This window comes from Spinacia oleracea, chromosome 4 (genome assembly GCF_020520425.1).
Source record: "Spinacia oleracea cultivar Varoflay chromosome 4, BTI_SOV_V1, whole genome shotgun sequence".
NCBI classification, from domain to species: Eukaryota; Viridiplantae; Streptophyta; class Magnoliopsida; order Caryophyllales; family Amaranthaceae; genus Spinacia; species Spinacia oleracea.
The window spans coordinates 103665200-103691032 of record NC_079490.1 but is presented as its reverse complement, the minus strand read 5'-3'; the positions used below and the strand labels follow the sequence as shown (position 1 = coordinate 103691032).

Here is a 25833-nt window from a genome sequence, read left to right as displayed (position 1 = left end):
TTTAGGATTATAGATTTCATTGGTTGTTTTGAATTGTTAAAATTAGATTATATAATAGATTGTTTGATCTTGGAAATTAAAATCTTAACGAAAATATTAGGCTCATTGTAAAATCTATTGTTTGATTTCGTCATCTCCTGATCGATTGTTTTAGCAAATTGTCATTATCAATCTATCCAGTTCCTTCCTCCTACATTTGATTGAGTATAGTATCATGCATTAATCTCCAATATATCCATTGTTGCTCAATTCGACGCATATCTTTCAAGAAAATCGAGTTATCTTGGTTTATCTCCTACATTGTGATTTCAAAATATGATTTCAAATTAATATGTTTTCTTCAAATGATCTAAATTTTTTGTTTTGAAGTTTCGAGGACGAAACTTCCTTAAGGAGGGTAGATTATAATAGTTTTTTTTAATAGCACAAATATGTGATTAAAACGGGATTTGGCCATTAATCCGATGAATAAATTTGATTTTCGTTAAGATAAGTGTGATAATTATCAAACGACTATGTGAACTATAGACTATGTGTATGTGTTTTGTGACATGCGTTATGAAGAAATGAATAAATTTTTAAGTCATAAACTACATATAATTGATAAGGAAATGTCATAAGAAAATTTAGATAGAATATTTTATGAGAATTGAAGAATTGAAAACAATATTGGGAACTCTGATATTGACATTTGGGGTAATACGGTAATTCCCGAAAAACACATTCAAGCACCTAATTAATGAAATTAATTTTAATGGGAACTATTTGGGGAATACATGTGACATATAAGGGTATTAATCAAGGTATTCTAACCTCCTAATCACCCATTAAGTAAAGCTTAAACATAGATACTTCCAGCAGTACTCTGCAGCAGACCCACCTTGGGAAATGACCAAATTGACCCCCCTAAGAATGAGAAATTACAAAACTACCTACACCCACCCTTCCTATAAATACAGAGAAACCTCTCATAGTTTTCTCCACCCCAGAAAAGTCCAGAAACCCTCTGCCCAGAGCTCTTCCCTCCCCTCCTTCTGTCTCGCCAGTTCTGGCGTGTTCCAGGTGAGGTTTCACCTCCAATTTTCGTCCCTTTTCCTTCTGAATTTTTGCATGAAACTTTAGGAAATTGTTCTTTACCTATTTGTGCAGATTGGGTAAGCAATCGTTTGTGGAAAAACCAAGGGAAACCAAGCCAACCGAAGCCAAACCCACCAGCTAAGGTAAATCTGCTAGGGCTGTAACTTGGGTTGAATTAGTACCTTATTCTTGGGATTCTTCTTGTCAAATTCTTATATTATGTTGGTATTGAATTAAGGGAAAGTGTTAGTGAAGAAATCTCTGATTCGTGAGCCATAGTTGAGGAGATATCACCCCACAATTAAGGTACACAAAACAACCATCATAAGCTTCTTTTTAAAAGCTATGCTATTTGATATTTATGGATGATTTTTGGGTGAAACGAATTGTGTGAATTAAATATTGTTCTTGGTGATGAAATATACTTGGTTTCCTGTTTATTAAGTGGTTTTAGTTGCTGGTCAAGTCGTGATTGGTAGGTAGTCCAGCAGAATCCATCGAAACGAACCGTAGTTTCAATTGCAAAGTTTCCTTGTGTGATTTTCTTTTATAAACTGAATCAGTTGAATTATAGAACTTTGGGTGTAACCTTTTGTAGTCAAGATATTCATGTATTGACTTGTTTCCTTAGGGTTTAATTAGTTTTGAATAGAAAGGATTTAAATTTACACAAAAACCTCGGGAATTGCTCGTTTTCGCTTAAACTAAAAATCTTAAATTTCAAGCTCTTGTTTTGAAAAGAATTTGTGAATTTTGACAGCAATTATTTGAGAAACGAGATTTCAATGAAATATGAAGATAACCACTGCTAGTTCTTGAATTATTTATTTATAACTCGTGATGTAATTATGATATAAGCTTTTTGAAATGAGTTTTATGATTAAATTTATCAATTTTGGTAACCAAAAGAAGAAAATAAGCTATTTGATCTTTTAAAAAGTCTAATTTTGAGCAACCCATTATATTATGTTGTTTTCCAAGATAATATCTATTGTCTATTCGTTATCGAGTTTTGAAGATCTATTAACTATGTTAATATATTCTATATTTCAAACTTTTGATTAAGAATTTATTTAATTGGAGGAGTCAATATAATTTCCTGTAAAGAGTATGTTCGTATTGAATGATTAAGATCAATTTTTTTTTTAGTGTGATATAATATAAACTATGTATATTTTGATACGATTAGATTGTGTATTTATACATCGTTTTATACTATATTTTAATGAGAATTATTTTTAAGATCTAAATTATAGTGTTGGGTATGTAACCACGTACGATCAAGATAAAATTAAGTTGACTAGTCTTAATTGAGCTATTAAGCTAACTTGGGTATAACCTATATGCATCTGGAGTTACTTATAAGGAAGATTTTGGGTTATTATACTTGGAGTTATGAAAGTTTCATAGTATAATAAGGGTTTGAGTTTATTATACTATTGTGACTAAAGGCTTGAGTAATTTGAAATGGTGATCTTTGTGCTACAAACTTAATATTTGCATTTTTGGGACCGAGTATATATCAATAGATTAATATTGAGTTTACTACTTTGTATTCGTGAGTATAATTCCTGACAAGCTTAAAGATTTCGGCTATATCTTGGATTTTAACTATATGCGAGTGCGTTCAAGCGAACCGAATGACATATAGGTGCTTAGGTTATCTTGTTTTCAAGATTTATGTATACAAAGTTTGTGAAAATCTTTAGATAAGCTATTATGATCTTTAAGCAAATCTTTTGAATGGATTTGTCAAATTGAATAAGTATCATTGTGACAATATTTTCAACTGTGTTTAATTGTGTTTAATTCAGATGTGACTTGGTTTGTGATACAAGCCTTTGAAGAATTATATTTATATATTTCTTAAATTTGTTAAATGAGTTTTAAAATGTGTTTTAGTGGGGAAGAAGCCATTAACAACGGCCATGAACAACACTTGTGTATTTGTGTGTGATCTGTGTAAATGCACATCTGTGCATCTGTGTAAATGTACATATGTACATCTGTGTGGGGACATGTCCTAAAAGTCTTGCAAGCATGTGTGAAAAGGTGGGTGACGACCCCTAAAAGTTTAGAGACAGTGGTTCTTCAACCCATCTCTATTCGTGTTCTCTTCCCCGATTTTTATATATGTTTAAAAGATAAAATGTGTTTGATTATGCTAGAAGTAACAATTATTGTTTAGCTTGTCAATGTGTGTGATTTGAAATGTAAATGATTTGCTAGAAAAAGAAAATATCTCTAAAATCTTTTCTTTTGTGCAAGCTTTGGATTATCAAGGATTTCTAAGAAATACGTTTTATATATTACTATTTGATATTATTTCCAAAATAAATTATCGTGAGCAATCCGTATTTGAGTTCGTTGTTCCAAAAAGGAATATACATGTGTGATTTGGATGTGAGCCTCAACATGAAGGTTTTCTTCATATTATATTGGGAAGTGAAGAATTAGTCTTGGTTATGTCGTGTTAATTGTTTAAGCTCGTGTAGACTTGAGATACGAGTTGAGAATATGTGATGGATTCATTCTCAAAGCATATGAGATTAGTTATATTGAAAAAAATGGATTTGGAAACTTCTGAAAATATAAATCGTACGATCTTTGGAAAACACTTGGTGACTAAGTGCAACCTTTGCTTGATTTATTTATCAACTATAAACATCAAAGTTGGGTTCAATGTTTCATGTGCTTTAAATTATTGCAATTTGATTACTGAGTTTAATTTGAATATGATTTGATTCATATTGAATCGGTTTTATCTTTAAAAATAAATAAATCACGAAATTATATTTTTAAGCCACTAAAATGAGTTTCAGGTTGGGCAATGTGTACTCGATTTCCCTGACTTTGTTCTTTGAACCTGTCCTGGTGGGGACAGAGTCCTTTTTAGTAATTTTGCAGGTATTGTGTAAGCTCGGATGTGGATTACAGATGTGATTGAGGAAGGAATAATTTTGCTGAAATGTTTTGAGGCCATCAAAGATTATGATAGGTTAAGATCTCTTGTGTATTTATATTTGATTATAAGGGATAATTCAGGTTTTATTTTGTAAATTGGATTCTAAGTGTAATTAGTGAGAAATAAGTAATTCTAAATAAGCAGCTCAAAAGTGTGGGCTGTTACAGTGCATGTCCCCAAAATTCTATTGGAAGTTCGGCCTGACCCATCATTGATCTAACCATGTCTAGCAAGGTTCTATTCCTCCGTTCTGACATACCGTTCCATTGAGGTGTTCCAGGAGGAGTCAATTCTGATAGAATTTCACATTCTTTCAGATGGTCATCAAATTCATAGCTCAGATATTCACCGCCTCTGTCAGACCGCAGTGCCTTAATCTTCTTGCCTAATTGATTCTCTACTTCACTTTGAAATTCCTTGAATTTGTCAAAGGATTCAGACTTATGCTTCATTAGGTAGACATAACCATATCTACTGAAGTCATCAGTGAAAGTGATAAAGTAGCTGAAACCACCTCTAGCATTTGTACTCATTGGTCCACATACATCTGTATGGATTAAACCCAACAGTTCATTTGCTCTTTCTCCAACTTTAGAGAAAGGTTGCTTTGTCATTTTGCCAAGTAAACATGATTCACACTTACCATAATCCTCTAAGTCAAATGGTTCTAGAATTCCTTCCTTTTGAAGTCTTTCTATGCGTTTCAAGTTAATATGGCCTAATCGACAATGCCACAGATAGGTGAGATCTGAATCATTCTTTTTGGCCTTTTTAGTATTTATGTTATAAACTTGTTTGTCGTGATCTATTAAATAAAGTCCATTGACTAATCTAGCAGATCCATAAAACATCTCTTTAAAATAAAACGAATAACTATTGTCTTTTATTAAAAAGGAAAATCCCTTAGCATCTAAGCAAGAAAAAGAAATGATGTTTTTAGAAAGACTTGGAACATGGAAACAATCTTCCAGTTCCAAAACTAGCCCAGAGGGCAACGACAAATAATAAGTTCCTATAGCTAATGCAGCAATCCGTGCTCCATTTCCCACTCGTAGGTCGACTTCACCCTTGCTTAACCTTCTACTTCTTCTTAGTCCCTGTGAATTGGAACATAAGTGTGAGCCACAACCTGTATCTAATACTCAAGAAGTTGAATTAGCAAGTATACAGTCTATAACGGAAATACCTGAAGATGGAACGACTGTTCCGTTCTTCTGATCTTCCTTAAGCTTTGGACATTCTTTCTTATATAATGGCCTATTCCATCACAATAAAGACAGCTTGATGTGGACTTGTCCTGCTTTGTCTTCTTTCTTGACTCAGCATTGCCCTTGGACTTTCTACCTTTCTTGAAGGGTCTCCCTCTAGCCTTGAGTAAATCTTTGGCTTCACAGTCGAGTAATATCTCAGCCGTTCTGACAAGGTGAACAAACTCTGAAACTGTTTCTTCTCTTGGTTCACTTAGGTATAGTTGCTTGAAGCGACCAAACCCACTGTGCAGTGATATGAGCAAGATAGAGACTTCCATCCTTTCTCTTATTGGTGTTCCTAGCAGACTTAGGCGATCAAAATATGAAAGCATAAGCTCCACATGGAACCTTAGTGGGACGCCTACCCTTTTTTTCGTGCGAAGGAGCTGAACATGTGTTTCTTGGACCTCCATCCTAAAACACCTGTTAGGAGAACCAACCTTTAGACCAGACATTGATTCAATAAACTCATGGACGTTTAGGTCCTTGTCCTCTGTGTTTCCACGACAGATATCCCTCAGATTCTTGATGAGCGTAAAAGGTTCGTAAGCTACAAACCTTCTAGCCCATTCATCAGGGATATTGTTCAGCATGAGACTCATAACCTTTTTGAGATCCGCATCCCAGGCGACAAATCTTTCAGGGGTCATGTCTCTGGCATAGTAGCTTGGCATGGGATGGAACAATACATACTCAAGTCCATTGAGTCTGACTACTTCAACTAGCTTAGCTTCCCATTCAAGAAAATTTGTTAGGTTCAACTTGACCATAAGCTCAGAACCCATGATGATGTTTTGATTGTTGTTTGCCATAGTAAAACTACAATAAAAAGAATAAACAAATAAATAACCATTCACAGTTTCTCTTAATAAACTTTAAATTCTAGCAAACATGCATAATTTATCATTTATTAAGCATTTTATTCAAGTTATGTGTTCCGGCAGGTGTGAATAAAATGATTCCAAGATCATTAAATCATTGAAGAATTAAGCACATTATGTATTTAGACTCAATTCTAAAATATTTAAGGTAAGCAAAGCCTTTGCTAATAGTCTAGAAACTACTCTTGGTTGATAGGTTCGTCTAAGAATTTATTAGGTAAACCTATCCCATTTGCCACGACATAAAAGGACTCCTTACTTATATCGTTGAGTTTCACCAAAACTAACACGTACTCACAATTATTTGTGTACCTTACCCCTTTAGAATCAATAAGTAACACCTCGCTATGGAGGAAAACTATTACTAAGATTGATGTAAAGGTTATCCAAATAAGTGTTATTTTGGCATGGCACCTTTTAACTCAATTTAAAATTTGGAACTTAAGACTCTTACTATGTTTGTTAGATTTTAAGTGAACTAAAATCCTTAATCATGCAACATATTCAAGCCATAATCTCATGCATAATTAAGACATATTTAAAGCAATAAATAACTTAAAACATGCAGAAGATATAAATGTGATCTAGTATGGCCCGACTTTATCTTGAAGCTTCAACTTCAAACACTACTACAAAAAAGGGCAAAGAGACCCTTCCAAAATGGCTTAAGAGATCTCCTTTCAAGGGGTCTCTATCTCACAGGTCTCTTTGATAAAGAGACCCCCTCATCGAGAGGGGGTCTGTTTGTTAAAATCTAGAGACCCTCCACGTAAGAAAGAGGGTCTCTTATGTAAAAGCTAGTGAAAATAATTTAGAAGGGAAAGAGACCCCTTATTAGAGATGGGAGATCTGTTTTTTAAATTGTTTAGACCCCATAAGTAGGATAGGAGGTCTCTTTGAATATTTTTATTTTTGTTTATTAAAGCAGTTAAGACCTCATATATAGATAGGGGGTCTCTTTATTATTAATTTTTTTTTTTTTTTACAAACTAAGACCTAATGTCTTAGATATTGGGTCTCTTTAAATTTATTATTATTATAACTAGAGAGCCTTTATTACACATGACGGGTCTCTTTGCAACCCTTTTTTTTAAAAAAAACAAAAAAAACGATAATAGCAGAATAATACCGCTGGTCGATCAGCGATATATTCAGAACTAATTAATATGCATATTCAACCTCCGTTTACACCTCTAAAATACCGGCCAGCAGGCACCGCATTAATATACACATTACACCTGCGTTTACACCTCTATAAATACCGGTCAGCCGGCATAAAAGCACAAAACCACACCTGCTATAATAAATAATTTGTAATAATTCGAGAACAACTCCATAATCCATATATTACCAAAAAAAAATATTTCCAACAAGTAATGCTCAAAACGCAAGCTTTACATAAACTGTGATTTGCATAAGCGCCAAACTTTACATCGCAATTTCCAAAGGAAAATTTTGTAATATTAATCCAACCTTTGGCCGGTTTTCTTTTATTAATCCCACCTACGACATATTTTTTAATAATCCCACCTTTACTACCCAACGACTTTTATTGGGCTTAAGTGACCGATAACCGGTGAAAAAATCATCGAGATGGTGATGATTTGATGATGATGACTGAATATATCGAGGGAGAGTACTTCCACGTAGGGACATATTATCGCCTACAATAGGTTTATGACGTTTTAGGCCCAATAAAAGTCGTTGTGTGGTATAGGTGGGATTATTAAAAAATATGTCGTAGGTGGGCTTTATAAAAGAAAATCGGCCAAAGGTTGGATTAATATTACCAAATTTTCCATTTCCAAAAACGTAAAACAAAAATCAATTCCAAAATATAATCATTCACACCAATTTACCAACAATTGGAACCGAAACTCATGGAGTTATTTCCATACCATCAACTTTGTTTTCTTGATCCGCTTTTTGCTTGAGCAAATACTCGACCCACATGTCTCTAACCTCATCCACATTTTCCGATGAATAAGTTTCTTCAGAAAACTGTAATAAGTAGCATAATTATTAATTATTAGTTAAACAAAGCATAATTTAAAAAAATCGACTCATTTACTGATTAACGATAACATGAATGATGAGAAAGACATAAACATCTGAATGAAACTTCGAATACAACCAGCAATACATTAAGGGCAATTTATTTGGTTTGAAGACACTGTATGCAGACTATTGTAATGCTTAAGGTTGAATTATGTAAACCATGACAACCTGTACCTTACCAGATGAAAATATCCTAAAGATACAATGGAAACCATGATGCAGACTATGCTTAAGGTTGAAGCATAGTTTACGATTATGTAAACCATTATCTCCTAAAGATACAAGTAAAATACATGATTAAAGAGCTGAGACACATCATTTACAGCAATGCAAGAACCATAAATTGCAGGGGGGAACTTTGTTTCTGCACTAAGTGTGAACCTTGGCCACTGTAATGCTATTAAGGCAGAATGGATGGCTCTAATCTGAGGTTTGGAATTAGCAAGCAGGTTGGGTATCACTAAGCTACTAGTCCAAGTTGATAACTTGTCTTGCGTTCAAACGCTGCAATCAAATATGGCTGACAGAGGGGAGTTCACTAGTATATTGAAAATAAAATTTAGAAGAAATATGTGTCGCCTGTTAATAATGTGAAAGAGGGGAGTTCAAACGCTGCAATCAAATATGGCTGACAGAGGGGCAATCAAACGCTGCAATCAAATATGGCTTCAAACGCTCATGAGGTGTTTTTAATCAAGGCGCTGCTAATCAATACAAGGGTTTGCTTAGACGCGACATCTTAAGATATGATGCCGCTAAGAAATATGAAAATTCCGCATTATTTCAAAACTCAATTTGATTCGCTGTATTCTTAATCAAACACATATTCATAGCAGCAAAAGAATATTTTTCTACTAATATATTCACACTCTGTATTCGAGTTTCAAACTCCTTTCGACCAGTGTGTATACCGAACAACGCTTAACTGTGTGAGGTGCAAATGAAACATACACGTAGCCTCAACTACACTGTTATTTTCCACACCCTAGGGGGCGAACCCAAGAGGTCTCTAGACCAAGTATCACAGATTTGAGTGCATAAAAAACTGCTAATTTTACTTAAAAGATGGTAACAATTTTTTTAAAGCAGTCTTATCAAAATAAAGGTGCTTTATATTAGTTGTGCTAATCAATTTCAAAATATATTTAAAGGTAGAATTAACAATGTCCCCGTAATCAATTGTCAAACGTACTATAGTACTACTGTAATACTCACAGTGCAATGTATCCTAAATATAATTAAGTGATTGAAAGAACAAGATGTATAGGTGGAAACGAGATGAATTTTAGATAGAAATTAAAAAAAATGAAGATGAGATGACTCACAATCTTGCAGGAGCCTAATTGAAGAAGCCCATGACCAACTTGAATTACAACAATCGTCTGTTCAAAAAACCCAGAACAATAGCACACGATACAGTTAGCTATAGAAGTACCTTTTTAACAGAAGATTGAATGCAGGTAATGCAAGCTAGTTTTAACTGAATACCACGAATTTGATTCACTATCTGCACAATCCAATGCAAATGTACAACTAGTCAAGTAACATATCACCCAAAAAAGGAGGGATAACAGTAAATTTTTATATATACATTCTGACTTTTGCACAGCAGGGACTATGGAGCAAAGATTACATGACTTGTGTTTTATCTGATTATTACTAATATTTAAGGCTCGGCAAAGAAGTCAGGATTTTGAGGCTTAATCATCTTAGGCAACTCAAATTCCCTGCCTCTTTGTGCACCTTTTGCGCATTGCCTGCAAATCTTTTTGCCAAAATAGTGACTACGAGCTGTTGGATAGCTTGAGATTAAGTTGTTAATTCACCATTATCGTCATCAGGGGCTCGTTCTTGGCAGGGAAACTGGTTAGATACCAGTATTTACGGCCTCATTATATCCCTGGCCGTCTTTTGAAAAACTAAAAACGAAACTTCAAAGCTAAAGCAACCTGATCTTACCCCCAAATAAAAGAATCAAGGGGAGATGGAAATTTTCTTCTACAAATCCTATACTGAATCAGTGAATCTTATGTTCATGAAAGAAGCCAGGTTGTACATAACACATCACAGGAAAAATCCTCTAAATAAATTTGGCATGACACCAACACCTTTAAGCATGATAGGCATCGATATCATTTAGAAAATACAAGTTATCCGACGAGGTCTAATTTTACTACTAACTTTGTGTGGTAGAGTCTACATAAAGATGGAAGTCTGGCATGAATACTTCAAATGAAGCTAAAACATCGCATTGACAGTTGACAAGCATGAAGACTTCAAATTCGACTAAAGCCAAAGTTTTAAGCAGCAATACAATTGAAATTTGCAAAAATTCAGAAGAGAAAAAACCTAACTTTGTAGTGGAAATTGAATTTGAAAAATTCAGAAAAACAAAACTAACTTTGTAGCAACAACTACAAACTCAAATCGCAAATCGAAAAAGCCCAGACGAAAATTAGAAATTCGAAACAAAAATTTGAGAGGATACGAGAGTGATGCCAAAAGAATATAAAAAAACCTAAATTTGTTGTTCGCCAGCGGTGGTGTTGAGGTCGCCGGTGGTAGTGATGTCATCGATCGTAGTGTATTTCACCGGTGGTAGTGATGCCGGCGATCGTACTGTATTTCGCCGGCGGTGGTGAGTTCGCGAATGGTTAGCCCTAAAACCCTGTATGTCGAGGGAAGAAGAAGAGGCAACATCGCAGGGAAGAACAATATGGTAAAATTGTTTTCGCGAGGTTTTCTCCAAGACAAAAGAGAGTACAGACCCGTTGAGTTAACCAACGGGTCTTTCTTTATTTTCCTTTATTTTTTATGGTAAAGTGGTGGGTCCTGTGATATGCTAGAGACCCGTTTAATTAAATAAGAGGTCTCTTGGTTATCTTATTCTATTTTCTAGGCAAAATAAGTGAGCCCTTTTATATACTAGAGATCCGTTAAGTTATATAATGCGTCTTTTATTTCTCTTCCTTTAATTTTACGTGGGCTATTTAACTCATAAGAGACCCGTTATCTATAATATTAGATCTCTTATATTAAAGAGATTCGTTATGTCGACCAACGGGTCGTTTATTAAAGATCTCTTTGCCCATATTTGTAGTAGTGAAAGTCCGTCTTGAAAATGGATTGGAAACTTCGTCTTGAATTCTCCATGGGAGGCGCCATTTTCTTCAAATAGGATAAGCTATAATTAAACTAATTACAACTACTTGATGGTACGCAGACCATTTTTGAAGCAATAAAATTTGGTACTTTAGACCAATATTACATTCAAATTAATGGTACGCATACCATATTTTCTATCCTATTTGGGCCATACTAGTCACTTTTCGATAACCTGCTGTAACACCCCGAAAATTCCCTTTTTCTAAAATAACCCTTTTTATAAACATAACTATAGAGAATTATCAAAGTATTATCGCCCGTGTGGAAACGTAACGGCTTATTCAGAATTTTGCAGCGGAAAACATAAAACTAACTTTTAGGTTTATAAATAATTGATTACATATTAAATCCAAAAAGCAATCAACGAAAATAAGGAAATATAAATAGTATGACAAGTTTCAAGTCCAAATTAACAAACCAAGTCACTTAGCAAAACAAAAATAAATACAAGATCTCTAATCCCGATCCCAATGATGCATCATCTTCAAACTTGTAGATGGGCAACGCTTATTGATCCTTAGAGACTGCTCACCAAAGATGGGTCATCACAGGATCAATAAGGCATAGCCATGATCAACACACACAAACAAATCACGTAATCAGCAAAGCTGAGTACTACATACTAAAACAATAATAATCCTAACATGATACTATTAAGCGAACAATCCTAACATGATACCAATGAACATAAATAAGGGCGGACCAAACATGTTAATTTGAGGACCACACTTGACTAGACTAGGCTAGACTGGACTAGACTTTTATAATAATAATATTATTTTAATTGAGATAGTCAATGGACCGAGTTTTCTAGCTAGAAGTCTTCACTAAGGAAGACGAGGTACGGGCGCGACTCCGTAACCTCAGTGACCTGCGATATCGAGGAATTTTGAATAAAAATAGGACACGGTGATCAATCCGGTCCGAGAAAAGGCCATGGGCTACCACCATGAACCCCTCCTGTTTGTCCGTCACTTCAGACGTGCATAGTCTAAAGCTATTGCAACTCAGTTTCACTTTACATGATTTACAAATTGAAATTCTGTTATGACTCAACAATCACATAAGGCATACAATCCACATTTATTCACAGCTGTTTTTATCTTGGAATTAAGTAAGTGATCACAAAGGTATCAAACAAGACCCATTCCAATTAAATCCAACCTTTCCTTTAATACTGATCAACCCCTCTATATGGGTATAAGGTTTCAACTTACTAAACAAGGTCCTCGGCCCTTATAAAGTAGTGAAAAGCTAAAAGGGAACAATGAACAATCGATCTGAATCAATATATATATATATATATATATAATAATCTAATGTTCCCAACCGACATGTTCGCATCAATCATCTACTAACATGTTATAATTCTCATAACGAAATATATATGTTCAACACGTCCATCCAACAGTATTAAACATGTAATTCCAACATAACCAAGTTCATCAACAACTTTCAGCATGGATTCAACAAATAACACACATTCCAAGCACACAGGTATGTACGTACCTTGTGTAAACAAACTGATAGACCACTTTAACACTTTCAAAAGTCGTCTATAGAGAATTCTCCGCCTAAAACAACCAATAAAGATTCCCAATCAACTTCTAATAATTCGCAGCCATAAACAAGCATTCTAAATACATCCTAAACATATTTAGAACTTTCCTTAACATCCAAACTTAACTACTAAATCTCCTAGCATAGTGATTACTTCATTAACGATCACGAATTATCACAAATTCCAATATAACACGCAATTTACAATTTCCAGCAATATAAAATAGTTTCAAACTACTCCAAAATATATCCAACATGCTTAAAATCATAAAAATAATAACTATCATAATTTATAATCATCCTACTATGATTTTAAAACTCTTAAAACCTTAAAAATTCATGTTTTAATAATTAAAATCCTTATTTTAATTCAATTATATAAATCAGAAAATTAAATTATTAATTATGCAAAGTATATAATATGAAATTCCTAACTTAATAATAAAAATATAATTTAATTCAAGAAACATGAATTAAACTAATAAAACATATTAACAAAACATGCTTTAAATATTTAACTATCTTAGGGTTTGAGAAATTAACCAAATGGAGAGGAGAGAGGAAGGCTGCCGGCGGCCGGAGCGTGGCTGGGCGGCACACGGTGGTGCGCTGGTGGCAACGAGGGTGGTGGCTGGACGAATGAGCAAGAACACGGTTTAACAACCACGAAAAAAAGGAGAAAAAGAAAAACGAAGGAGGAAAGAAAGGGAAGCAGGAACTACCGTGTGGTCGGAGGACAGACGACGGAAGGTTGCAGCGGCTGGAGTGGAGTCGACGTTGGTGGTGGTGCTGTGAGAATCCAAAACAAAAAGGAGGGGTTAATGGTGAGAACAAACGAAAGGAAAAAGAAAGAAGAACAGCGAGGGAGGAGAACGACGAAGAAGAAGGAGAGCAAGAAACGAAGGTTACCGGTGGAAGGGGAGGTCGGCGGTGGTCCGACGGTTGTAGGTGGCCGGCGACTGGCGGCGGCTGGGACAAAGAGACTTGAGCGATTTTGCAGGTTCACGTGAATGGTGATGGAGAAGAGGGTTTGCTGTGATTTTTATGTTTCACGTGGAATAGAAAAGAGAGGATTGAGGTTTGGGTTTTATTGTTTGGGCTTTGCCAAATGGGCTAGGATTAGAATTGAGTTTGTTTGAATCCAAAAATGGTTAGGATTGTTTTCTAAATTCAATTGTGTTTTCATAATCCAAATTCTTTTCGACATAGAATTCTAAAATTATTTTAGATTGCATAAATCGTTAAAATATTTCAAATGTAATAAAATAAATATACGTTAATTATATATTTATTTCTAAAATTCGTAACTTCTATTTAAATATAATTAACTATACGTTAAAATATATTAATAAAATTTATACAATTACGGGGGATTACAATCTACCCCTCTTAAAAGAAGTTTCGTCCCAAAACTTGACACGAAAATTCACACGTTTTTCAAAAGTTTTCAACTTATTCTTAATGGAGAAGTACTTGTGCCACTCATGTGCACCCTTTTTCCAACTTACAATTGTTTGTGTTACTCATGAACATCTTTTTCTTATGTGGAGAATCTATTTATTTTGCATCAACATGTATAATTTTGCTAAAATAAGCATAAAAATGCATAAAAACACCATAAAATTAGGTAAAAAGCGCGAATTTATATCGCTTTCTACCCCTCTTAAAGAAAACGAGTTACGCCCTCGTAACTCATCTCAGGGAATAACTTTGGGTATTTCTTCCTCAACGAATTATGTCCTCAATACAATATTCTCACTAAATTCATTCCAACAAGTAAGACTTCTACAATTCTTTCCATACAATGCCTCAACATGTGACATCGTAATGCTTGCATGGTAACTATTGATGCACGAAAATTCAATCGAACCTAGGTGGCCTTCCCAATTACCCTTAAAATCCATAACACAGGTTCTCAACATATATTCCGTTAGTAATCTTAGTCTGTCTATCGTTTGCAGGGTGGAAAGAAATACTCATTTTCAATGTTGTCCCCAAGATTCAACTGGACCTTATTGCCAAAATTTCAGACTTTTTTTTCTCGGTAAGGATCTTACATGTTGCCCTATAAAGGTAATGTCTCCAAATATTCGTAGATAACACCATAACAGCTAACTCTAGGTCATGTTTTGGGTAATTAGCCTTATAAGGTTTCAATTGACGCGACAACAACTAAATCTAGAAAGCTTCCTCACATTTCTCACTTCACTTGAATTTCGATTCCTTTTTCAACAAGCTGGTCATTGGCTTTGCTTTCTTCCAAAAGTCTTTCACAACCTCCTATAATGGTCATCTAGGCCTAGAAAACTTTAGATATCAGACACGTTCTTGGAATAGGTCACTCACTCACAGCTTGAATCTTAGCAGGATCTATAAAGACTCTTTCTGGTCAACTTTTCCTTTTTACCAAACCTCCTTATGTCTTTCATCGATGTATAACTTTTGGGCTTAACTCTTAGCTATTTCACCAATTCATATATTTCCTCCCATCTTTTCAAGACAACAAATGATTTCTAACGATCCTGGACCACTCAAATCTTCTCTTAAATTTATTCCCTTACGTAATGTAGTTTTCTATCAATTTAGTCCTTCACTTTTCCGTCGGTGTCACTTATACACACATGACTTCAAGAGTTGTACACTTCATTCTCATAAGACTAAATTCTTTCTAAGCGTCTCCGAAATAATTCTCAAGTGTTTGTCATGCTCTTTCTTTGAATAAATCAGGATATCATCAATAACATAATAACGAACTTAATTCGGAATTCGTGGAAAAATATTATTCATCAAATCCATAATTATGGCAGGTGCATTGGCTAACCCAAAAGACATTATTCTAAACCCATAATGACAATAATGAGTCCTAATGAGGTCTTAGGCTCTTATCAGCTATTCTCAATTGGTGATACTTCGAACACAAATCAATCTTCGAGAACACACTCTCGCCATTCAATTGGTCAAATAGGTCATCTATCCTAGGCAAAGGATACTTGTTCTTGATGGTGTTTAGCTTTCTAAAATCGATGCATAATTCCATACTCTTATCTTTCTCCTTAACAAACAACACAGGAGTTCCCCACGGTGATGTACTAGGCCTAATATACCCCTTAACGAAAAGTTCTTGCAATTGCGTCTTAATTTGCTCATTTCAGGAGGTGTCATTCTATATGGTGCTTTAGATATAGGTGTCGTTCCAAGAATTAAGGGTATAGTGAACTCAAAGGCTCCAACAGGTAACATACTTGCAAATTCACTCGGAAACACATCGATGAATCCACTCACAATGACAACATCCTTGATTTTCACTCCAACTTCTTTACTCACCTCTAACACACTACAAAAAAAATATTTCACCCTCCCTATTCATCAATTTCCTCACTTGCATTACAGAAATAACTAAAGGTTCTTGGACTTCTCAAAACGTATGCATGAGGTCAACCTTCCAAAATGGTTCCTTAAACTTACTCTCTGAATTTCACAGTCTATCTTAGCCTTGTACAAACTTAGCCAATCCATCCCCAGACTTACATCTAGGTCCCTCAGATTAAACTTTTATCAAATCAGAATGAAAACGCAATATTTTATCTTCAAAGGCAAGTTCTTAAATAATCTTATACACCTTATGGTTACACCGGTAGGTATACTAACAAGTAAATCAATCATTCAAAATATACTAACTTCAGACTCTTAATAACAGATGACAAAACGGAAGAATAAGTTGTTACCGAATCAAATAATGTTATAACTAGCACGAAGTTAATAGAAAAAGTACCATGAACTACGTCTGCAGAATGTTCAGTTTCATTTCTACTCATCACGAATGGTTTGCCCGGAGTCTTATTCTGGTTGTTGTTCTCATTGGCAGACTTATTATGGTTTCCCTGGGTATTTCGCGACCCTATAGGCTTCGATCTCTGATTTCCGGATTGGTTAAACCCTGATTTCCCTTGGTTACCACTCTCACTACCATTCTGCTCCCTCCTCTGCTTAGTGAAGCACTCAAACTCTCTATGCCCCCTTTTTTGGCAGTAGTGGCAATTCACCAATTCTCCCTTACAGTCCTTCCCAGGGTGGTTATTGTTGCACCTCTTGCAGTGGTACACTCTCTCAGATTGGTTTCTACTGTTGTAGCTATTCCCCTGGTTATTTCTCCCCGGAAAATTCCCATGTCCATTCTCATTTCCATTCCTATTCCTTTTGAAGTTCCCTTGGCTTCCCCCAGCATTAAACTCTTTTCTTTTCTCCCCAACAACATTTTTCTTGTCCCTTCTGGACTGCAAACCATAAATATGAGCAGTTCTCTCATACCCATTATCTAAAGATGTAAAGGTTTCTCTACCTAATCCCAACTGGATCTCATCGTTCAAACCTTGCTCAAACATCTGAGCCTTTATCTCCTCTGTGGCTACAACCTCATGTGCAAACCTCGGCAGCGCTATAAATTTGTTATAATATTCAGCGATGGTCTTACCCCCCATTCCAAGGTTTATGAATTCTTGCGCTTTTCGTTTTGTTATAAAAGGAGGATAAAACTTTTCCCTCAATGCAACAACCAATGAGTCCCAATTAAATCCTTCAACAATACTTAGCCTAGTTCCATTCTCTTTCCACCATAGATCGGCCTCATCTTTTAGGTAAGGGACAGCTTGACTTACTTTCATGTTTTCAGGACAGTTTACCGCCCCAAATAGTTTTTCGAAGTCTCTAATCCAGTTTTCTAGGAAGGCCGGATCTGCTTTCCCCTTGAAGTATGGTGGCTTAATTTTCGCAAGCCTTTCAAACATGTCCCCTGCAGAATCGGGACGCCCAGTGCTTTCCTGGGTTAGCCTTTCCGCCAAGAGGCGAATAACAGCAGCTAGGTCATTATTGAGGGTCATCCTAGAACGCGACCTGAAATTAATATATTCTACTTTAGGTTCGAAACTTCACTTAACATTATCCTAGCAATGTAATATCACACCAAAATCCAGAATTCACATAACATAAACAATCATTTATGAATGATATTCTCATACAGGACATTCAACTGAGAAACAAGGAATAAATTCAATCATCATAAATAATAAGGCAGAATAAAAGAATAAAACATTCCCTTTGCGTGCCCAAAATAAACTCTTGATCCTTTGGGTAATCAATGATCTAATTTTTTATTCCTCAAAAGAATGTCAATAACCATCCTAAATATTAGCACACACCTGTCCTCAAAATAAAATAAAAAGGTTCTATGATATAAACATAAACTAAGGTTGGGCGAATTGTCCAACATTATTCTCAAACACAACTAAATATGTAAAAAAAGCTAGAGGGAAACATCGTCATTTTTATCTTTTGACTCATCGTAGTTTTCTGAGATAAATAGATCATATTCAGTTTCATCCTAATCGCCAGCATTATAATAATAGACTCGTCTTATTCCTCTTGCGGATCTCCGTGGAACTTCAAGTTGAGGCTCATCCTCGTCCTCGTTTTCTTCAGGTTCAGAATAAGTTTCAACCCTCATAAAAGCATTGTAGATATCTGTAGACGCCTACTTTTGTCCCCATTCCCGAAAGGGAAGGTTCGATGATGAGAACATAAATCTCCACTTGGCAACGCATCTCCTATAAAATAACGAATCTCAATCACCCTTTCATTTCAGCCAAAGCTGCTATTTATAGAAACCTGCTAAGAATAGTAACTGCCGTAAAAGGTAGTTGTTAAAAGTGGCAAAATCATAAAAGATAGAAACCTGTCAGAATTAGGTGTTGCACTCCAACATAAATCCTAAAAGAGATAGAATTTACAAAGGAATTCTATTCATGGTATAATTCGAAAATAAGAGTTACGTATTAATTAAATTCCTAACGAACCTAGAGTTCGTAACGGGCCTAGACGTATTCCGTCATAAGTTAATACGCACTAAAAGACTCGGATAAATCTCCCAAAAAGCTCCGTGTTCTAAGATTCCAAATCTGACAAGAACTCGGCCCAGATCCCATTTTCAACGCCTGGATCTGGGCGCCGAAATCTTCGGCACCCAGCCCTGGGCGCTGAAAGTGCCTGGGGGCGTTTTATCTCCGGATTCTTTTTGGATTCGTATCTTAAAATCTATCTTTCCACACACTCTTTTCCTATAAATACAGCCTAAAACCGACGTGAAAATAACACACAATTCCATAATCTGAGTATTGACTCTAGCCTTAAGCCTAAGCCTCACGCTGCGAAATTAATCTGGCGTTCTGTCGCAATCGACCCAAAAGTCGAACAGAACGCATCCTGCCCCTTGTAGCTTGATGAATTAAGCCTAAATACTGGAACATTGCTTTGAAACCCGAGATTCGCTAAATAAAAGGAGAAATAGCAAAGCCAAGTGGTTAGTTTTCTGAGAACCACAACGCACCTCTCAAGGGTGCGTTGTAATGTGTCCCTCATATGATTTAATCGCTTTCACCACCCTTTTATAAAATTGTCAAACTATTAATTTGATTGATCTATCACGCCTAATAAGATAATACCCTGGACAATTGAATTATCATGCTAGGTACCTTAAATCAATCTAAATAAGATAATCACGATCGATTTAGTATTATGTGTTGCATATTGCTAAAATCAATTCAAAATAGTTTAATAGTTTAACGCATGTCCCTTCAATTATTTATGCTGAACTAGTAAGGATAACCTGCCTATGGAGTATTATCGATGAGCACTCCTCTCGGTAGTTACAGTCCCCCGAACTCTCAATCTCTGCCCTGCGGGTGTACGTTGAGCGATCCCCACACCAGGGATCACAAGGGAACCTATGGCCGTCGTGGTCGAGCATATGGCACTCCCTTTATGTCACGATAACCAGGTTTTGTCAGTTTTTCTCATTGTCGTTAAAAACTGAATGGCGACTCCTATATTACTAGTCGATTGGGTGTAAACTCACAGGAAATCCAATTACACTTGATCTGACAACGTCATGCCCACGAGGGACGAGGTCACGCATTAGCCTCGTGCTTTTTCGACCCCTCACAATATCCCTTTTCGTTTGGCCTACAACACGGTCATACTCACGAATTGACTCATCATCACTATCAAACACACCTACTCTCATTGTCTCGCGCCAAGTGCGCTCTTGCTCAATTCTATCATTGTCAGATTCCTGATTCATCGCATTCTCATCATCGCTCAGAACGATAGGGTTGGAGTGGCTCCCTACTCTATTTTCTTCTATGTCAGACATGGTTAGTGATCTATAACAGTTAAAAATAGTCCTTATGTTAGTAATTAGTACTCTTGGCTTACCGTACGATCCCATAATACAATAAGTAAGAACAATGGCAATCATGAAGCATAAGAAAGACATAGACATTTAACAAGTAGAGAAAGTACAATCATGTTGAACTAACTATTTGATGCAGACATAATGTTTCTATTCTATATGCCCTTTCCTATATTACCCATGTCTTCTCTCATAATAAATCATAATAGGTCAAACATTAAAGAATTTAAAGAATATAACAAGAACGATTAGTAAGAAATAATTTTATTAAACGAATAAATAATAAACGAATAAATAAAATAAAGATTTTATTAAACGAATAAATAATAAACGAATAAATGATTGGCGCCCAGTCAGGGACACATTTTCAGCGCCCCTGGCTTGGCGCCAATCATTTTCAACGTCCGTGCTGGGCGCTGAAGTTGCTGCCTAGCCTTTTGGTCAGGCACGACAGCCACGGTACCGGCGCATAAAGTATACGTAGCAATAAAAAAATTCGTAACGGATTTGCTGCAAGGACGTATGAAAAAGACACTCGATTTTAAAAACGACTTACAAACTAAACAACTCCTTGTGTCGTCGTTAGGCCTCCTATGACGACAATGTTCGGCACCAAAACCGAGCATGCTAATTAAAATAAACTTGAATGTCACACGGGTAAATGTTTCGAAAATCCAAAGAATGACCAAAAGAAGAGCCAAAAGTGTACCAACAAGAGTGAGAATAGAAAACCAATAGAAAGAGTCAAAAGTCTAGACTAAGTAATGCTTAACTTTGGGCCTAAACTTTAGCTTGTCTTATGCATAGGGCTGGTTCTGCCACTTGGTGTCGATCTGAAAACCAAAGGTTAGTGCGTCTCGAAGCTACATCACCAACACAAGGTCTAGTAACTCCAAGCTCCATCCGTCATTCCCCCTTTCAAGGATCTCCGCTTCCCCAACCTCAATTCGCACCCTCAAACATGTCCATGGAAGAATTACGAGATCAAATGGTCCAAATGACCCAACTTATGAGTCAACTGAAAATGGAAAACGAATCCTTAGCGGCTGCGCAAGCCAAAAATGACCTCGATAACGAGAAGAAGATCGAAAAATGGTTCTGCAGCAAACCATGGGGATCAAGTATTTCTCCCTCGATCCTAAACCTTTTCCTGGCAAACTACCGAAAAAGTTTAGTTCATCCGACTTACCAAAGTTCAAAGCCATGGACAATCCCCGTGATCATCTCTTGAGCTTTGTGAATGCCATGAACTTGAAAGGTGTGGACAAGTCCATGTATTTGCCTGCCTTTCCTTTGTCCTTGGAACCTGTGCCACTCAAATGGTACTACCACCAGGACCCTAAGCTCTTCCCCACTTGGGAGGACTTTGTGAAGGAAATAATGCCCTTGGTCCAAGTATGCATTCTATGTTAAGTCTAATAAATGCGGTTCAGTATTAATTAAACAAGTTAATAATTCAGTGAGATCAAGTGAGCTGAATGCCTAGCTAGAGGCCGCTTCAGTTCAAGTGGAATTAATGATATTAATCCACAGCTTACTCTTGACTGAACCCGTAGGGTCACACAAATAGTACGTAAACGGATCAAGTATTTAATGGCATTAAATACTCCATCTATGAATATTCGGAACCGACGGATCTTGGTTTCAGTGGGAGCTAAGATCGTCACAGGCAAGAAATGAATACTCCGGAAACGATGATATTGCCGGAAACGGAAATATGGATCGTATCGGAAATATGAATATTATCCAAGTCGTAGATGTTGCCGGAAACGGAAACATGGTACGTATCGGAAAATATTGTTGGAAATGGAAATATTACCAGAATCGGAAATATTGCCGGAAACGGAAATATTGTCAGAATCGGAAATATTACCGGAATCGGAAAATAATTCCGGAAACGGAAATATTAAATATTTGTTCGAAACGGAAATTAATTCCGGAATCGGAAATATTGAATATTGTTCGTATCGGAAATAGATTCCGGAAATGGAATTTTAATCGGAAGCGTATCGTACGAATTAGCATCGGACGAGGCCTGCCGGACGAAGGCCCAGCACGAAGCCAGGCCATCGCCCAGCAAGCACGCACGCCACAGCCCAGCGCGCACAAGGCCACGCATGCGTGGGCCGCGCTGCGTGGGCTGCTGCTCGCATGCGTGGGCAGCCCTTGTGGCTGCCGTGTGTGTGTGAGTTTGTGCTCATGCGTGATTCCTGAATCTACAAGAGTCAGTGTATGATTAAATTTCTATTCCTAATTGGATAAATTAATTAAATAGAATTCATGTAGAATTCTAATTCCAATTAATTCGCATCCTACTAGGATTACGATTCCTTTTCCATAACTCTATAAATAAAGGCCTAGGGGTCATAATTTATACACAAGTTTCAAAGTATTCAAAAGTGAGTTTTTTGAGAGAAAATTCAAACACCCATCTTGCCCCAAAAGTGCCGAATTTTCTGAGTACCTTAAGGGCGATTCTAGTTGGTCAATCTTAAGGCGGATCCGGACGTGCTGTGGACTTTCTACGGAGGGACGACACTTGGAGTCCTAAAGACTTGTTCTTGTTCGGTTCGGGCGCAGCTAGGGAAGGCACGCAACAAAGAGTATGCATCTAAACTATGCTAAATGATTATGTGTAAATAATATGTTTCCTGGGTTAATGGTTGTTTCCGCATGATCTATGTAATGTCATATGTATCATAACCTAACACTTTGTCAATGTCTTCATCAAGCAATACTCGTCAAACATGGATTTTCAAGTCACCATGCGCGAGTTGGAAGTCCTCTTCCAAAAGAAAAATGAAGGTTTCACGACCTATTTTGCTAGATGTAGAGACCAAGCGGCCCAACTAATCAATAGGTCTCCCGAAACTGAATTTGTCCAAAAATTCATTGACAACCTAGACCCAGCTTATAAACAACACCTTAGGTACTTGGGCCTTGATACCTTCAAAAGGGTTTATGATGTAGGAATAAAGATCGAGGATGATCTCGCAAAACCAGTACAAAGCAAGCCTGCGTACAAAAGTAACACCTACAACAGGGGCCACACGCCTCAAGCCCAAGAGGTCCACGCCGTAGAAGAAACCCCTACCCGAAGGAGCCCTGGAAGGTGGACCCGAGATCGAAAGTTTGCCCCACTCGGGTCGACTTTGGTACAAGCCTTCCAAAGTATAACCAGTCAAGGAAAGCTAAGGCCCATAGGCCCCACACCCGACCTCCATTCAAAAATAAATATTGGGTCGAGGGCACCTATTGCAAATTCCATCAAGGAAATGGGCATGATACTGAAAAGTGCTGGAATCTAAAAAACACGATCCAGGATATGATAGAGGATGAAATAATAACTCTCTCTAACGTTGGCAAACCCAACAACAACAAGAGCACACTCGGTTCTTGTCACATCTCTCTCGATCAACCAGAAAATAAGAACTTTGACCCTACGGTGTATATTACGCCTCAAGGTGCACCACTCGCCATGGTCCCTATGGATCAAATCAAGAGAGAAGTGTGCGGTGTGTGGGATGATGATGCTGAAGATGTCTACTTGTCTCAAGTATCGGGCCAGGACCTCTTTACTGAAACTTGGCCCGGGCGTGCTCCCATTGACACCACCCCTCAAGAGCCCGAAGTTGACAATCTCACTCGGTCCGGAAGGGTATACCAACAGCAGCCCTGCCTTGTGTCGTGTGCCACGAGCAATGAACGTATGGGCATGGGCGAGGGGCGAGCCAAGGCAGTCGCGTGTGGGCAGCAAGCGAGCTGCGCCACAGCGCGCGCTGCCTCGCACAACAGCGCGCAGCCTCGTGCGCAGCGAGCGCAAGCTCGCGTGCCACGAGCGCTGCGCCCAGCATCACTCGCGCGCACCAGCGAGCGATCTCGCGCGCCAGCGCGCGATCTCGCGCGCCAGCGAGCGATGCAGCGCCCCAGCGAGCGATGGCTCGCGCGCACCAGCGAGCGATCTCGCGCGCCAGCGCGCGATCTCGCGCGCCAGCGAGCGATGCAGCGCCCCAGCGAGCGATGGCTCGCGCGCACCAGCGAGTGATCTCGCGCACCAGCGAGCGCGGTAACGCGCGCGCGCTGCGAGCGATAGCTCGCGTGCGGTGGGCGCTGTGCGGAGGCTTGCGTATGGGACAGCAGCAGCTATGCAACGAGCGCATGGGCTGCGCGCACATGGCCAGCAATGGCTGTGTGCGTACAGCCCATGGGCGTGCAACGCGTAGGGTGTTTGCGTTACGATTAGATCGTTTTGAATGTTTAATTTGAAAATTTCAGTTCACGTAATTTTTAATTGATTTTAAAATTAATAATTTGAATTAATTTCTTGGATTTTAATTTTGAATATTATAATTATAATAAATGGCATTTATTCTAATTATTTTACTAAAATTAAAATCATAAATTAATTTAAATGTGACTGAAATTAAAATTAAATTTTTGGATTCAATTATAAATTTATATGAGCTTTAAATTTTAATTAAATTTGTATGTTTCCGGTTAGACTAGAAATACAATTTTATGTTTAAAATTAGTAAAGCATATGAATTTATTGGTTTGAGTGGGAGTGCTTTTAGTCATAAACTCTTGATTAGGTCTACAAATCCTTAAGGTTAAAACAACTCGATTAGAATTAATAAGGACTGAATAATTGGTAGATTATTGGTGCCCTTGATTAATTGCTGCAAATGTTTACGTGATGCATAATGTGTTTGACTAACCAGCTATGTGGGCCATTCATGATAATGAATGGGTGAATGGTATATATTGTATATGTACTGTTTTGCAGGTTATGAAGTGACTAGTATGGCCCAAATAGGATAGAAAATATGGTCTGCGTACCATTAATTTGAATGTAATTGGTCTAAAGTACCAAAGTTGTTTTTCAATTCAAATATGGTCTGCGTACCATCAAATAGTTGTAATTAGTTATAACTTATCCTATTTGAAGAAAATGGTGCCTCCCACGGAGATTTTCAAGACGGACTTTGAAGTCAAAGCTTCAAGATGAAGTCGGGCCATACTAGATCACAAATATCTTATGCATGTTTTAAGTTATTTATTGCTTTAAATATGTCTTAAAATGCATGAGATCAAAAGCTTGATTATGTTGCATGATTAAGGATTTTAGTTCACTTAAAATCTAACCAACATAGTAAGAGCCTTAAGTTCCAAACTTAAAAATTGAGTTAAAAGGTGCCATGCCAAAATATACACTTGCTTGGATATCCTTTACATCAATCTAGTAATAGTTTTCGCTCAGCGAGGTGTTACTTATTGGTCCTAAAGGGGCAAGGTACACAAATAATTGTGAGTACATGTTAGTTTTGGTGAAACTCAACGATATAAGTAAGGAGTCCTTTTATGTCGTGGCAAATTCGATAGGTTTACCTAATAAGTTCTTAGACGTACCTATCAACCAAGAATAGTTTCTAGACTATTAGCAAAAGGCTTTTGCTTACCTAAGATGTTCTAGGATTAAGTCGACAAACTGTGCTTAGTTCTTCAATGATTTTAGGATCTTGGAATCATTTTATTCACACCTGCCGGAACACATAACTTGAATAAAATGCTTAATAAACATTGAATTATGCATGTATGCTAGAATTTAAGTTTATTAAGAGAAACTGTGAATGG

The 25833-nt window shown here is 37.0% G+C and overlaps 1 long non-coding RNA gene across 1 annotated transcript; it reads left to right on the top strand.

Moving 5' to 3' along the window:
* The first annotated feature begins 990 nt into the window (after nt 1-990).
* On the top strand, nt 991-4157 carry LOC130471731 (uncharacterized). Its single transcript, XR_008932127.1, has 4 exons — nt 991-1062; nt 1150-1220; nt 1316-1383; nt 3962-4157. It is a non-coding gene; the product is annotated as an uncharacterized lncRNA (long non-coding RNA).
* The last annotated feature ends 21676 nt before the right edge of the window (nt 4158-25833 follow it).